The sequence below is a fragment of the Mirounga angustirostris genome, unplaced genomic scaffold (genome assembly GCF_029215605.1).
Source record: "Mirounga angustirostris isolate CCGP_5_RB_7025 unplaced genomic scaffold, mMirAng1.0.hap1 SCAF_7, whole genome shotgun sequence".
NCBI lineage: Eukaryota > Metazoa > Chordata > Mammalia > Carnivora > Phocidae > Mirounga > Mirounga angustirostris.
The window spans coordinates 6,601,670-6,604,098 of NW_026991715.1; the positions used below are offsets into that span (position 1 = coordinate 6,601,670).

The 2,429-nt window shown below is 38.2% G+C and overlaps 1 pseudogene; it reads left to right on the top strand.

The window, feature by feature from the left end:
• The first annotated feature begins 1,216 nt into the window (after positions 1–1,216).
• LOC123852072 (olfactory receptor 2T29-like) lies at positions 1,217–2,177 on the top strand (annotated as a pseudogene).
• Positions 2,178–2,429: the final 252 nt, after the last annotated feature.

The following is a 2,429-nucleotide window of genomic DNA, read 5'->3' on the forward strand; positions in this document are numbered from 1 at the left end:
CATCTAAATCCAAGTTTCTCCTTCACACTTGGAGTTATTACGAGATTAATTTCAACTTGGAGAAGCATGTACTAGACAGAAACAAGATGAGATTCTCCATAGAGATCTGAACCAGGGTTATAATAAGAAATATTTGTATCTATGTTTATATTTTATTTATATATCCATTTTATATTTATTTAAATTATATATATTCATGTAAAATTAGTATACACACGTGTTTGGAACTATAGAAATTATCAAATTCAAATGCTTAAATGTATGGACAGATGCTGAAATTGGAAAACTGAGGTATCTCACATAATAAGAAAATAGTAATAACAGCCATTTCTTACAATTCTGCAAAATTGATTCTGCAAATATGATACTGTAGTTATTAACTCTTTAACAGTATGTGTGCCTATTCTTCTATAACTGGTAATGTTCTAAGCACTTTCATTATTTTACCTTACTTAATCCTAACCACACCTGATGTCAAAAATTACTATTTTATCCTGTTTTTATATAGAGTGGACAATGGAATAGTGGATAGAGGAAAATCTAGGTTTATAACTATGGTTAGATGAGATTCTGAGATCCCTACCCTATGCCACTCAGGTCTCTAAAGTGTCAGTCATGTGTAAGAATCCTGACCTGCTCCTAGGAATGTATAGCTCACTCCACCCAGTATAGCCTCACTGAGTTTCCCTATTCTATGGGAAGGGGGGGAATTAAAAAATTGGTATAGATTTTCCCCCAAATTGTGTTTGTATTAAATCCCTCTTACATAAAATATGCATTCCAGAATTTTGTAAGATTCCATTTGGGTTCTAAAAGCAGAGAGATAGATTTGTATAACAAAATTCCTAAAAATGGGGTTTCATTTATCTTTTCTTTCAATAATTCACTTTTTGTGTTTAAGTTATCATGTCTGCAAATGCCCAATATATGTTGATGGATGCCAATATCTATCATTAGGATAGATAGTAGAAGTTGCCAAATATTTTTAGCCATAGTTCTTAATTCCTTATTTTCTATTAAATTCTAAATTTTAAGTAATTAATCATCCTCATTTCTACACACCATGAAACTTTCTCTGATTAACACAATGAGGTTGGCAAAAACAAACACATACATGCACACTGTCAGTAAATATTTATTTATTCATTTCAGGTAGAAGAATCCCGTGACTGACCATTAATCCCAAAGCTCTTCTCAGTGGTGTAAGTGAAACCTTATGAAAAACATGAACTGGGTGGCTAATTACACTGGACAGTCCGATTTCATTCTGGTGGGAATCTTCAGTCAATCAAATCACCCAGCTCTCCTGTGTGTGGTCATTTTTGTAGTTTTCTTGATGGCTTTAACTGGGAATGGTGTCCTGATTCTTCTGATACATTCTGATGCCCACCTCCACAGCCCCATGTACTTTTTCATCAGCCAGTTGTCGTTCATGGACATAATGTACATTTCTGTCACCATGCCCAAGATGCTCATAGACCAGGTCATCGGTATAAATAAGATCTCAGCCCCTGAGTGTGGAATGCAAATGTTCCTCTATGTGACACTAGCAGGTTCAGAATTTTTCTTTCTAGCTGCCATGGCCTATGACCGCTATGTGGCCATCTGTTACCCTCTTCACTACCCTGTCCTCATGACCCATAAAGTATGTCTTCTCCTAGCATCTGGCTGCTGGTTTCTAGGATCTGTGGATGGATTCATGCTCACACCCATCACTATGACAGTCCCTTTCTGCAGATCCCGGGAGATCCATCATTTCTTCTGTGAAGTCCCTGCTGTAATGAAGCTTTCCTGCTCAGACACTTCCCTCTATGAGACACTCATGTATCTGTGCTGTCCTCATGCTCCTCACCCCTGTGACAGTCATTTCAAGCTCCTATTCTTTCATCCTCTTCACCATCCACAGGTTGAACTCAGTAGAGGGACGGAAGAAGGTCTTTGCCACTTGTTCTTCCCACATGACTGTGGTCATCCTCTTCTATGGGGCCGCTGTCTATACATACATGCTCCCCAACTCCTATCACACCCCTGAGAAGGACATGGTTGTATTTGTCTTTTATACCATCCTCACTCCTGTGTTAAACCCTTTAATCTATAGTCTCAGGAATAAGGATGTCATAGGAGCTCTGAAGAAAATATTGAATGTGGGACCTGCCTTTCAAGAAACTATAAAATAGGACATTTTTATATTAATGCTTTTATTCTTTTTCTCCAAATATTATAACTTCAGGGCGCCTGGGTGGCTCAGATGGTTAAGCGTCTGCCTTCGGCTCAGGTCATGATCCCAGGGTCCTGGGATCGAGTCCCACATCGGGCTCCCTGCTCCTTGGGAGCCTGCTTCTCCCTCTGCCTCTCTCTCTCTCTCTCTCTGTCTCTCATGAATAAATAAATAAAATCTTTTAAAAAAAACACAAATATTATAACTTCAG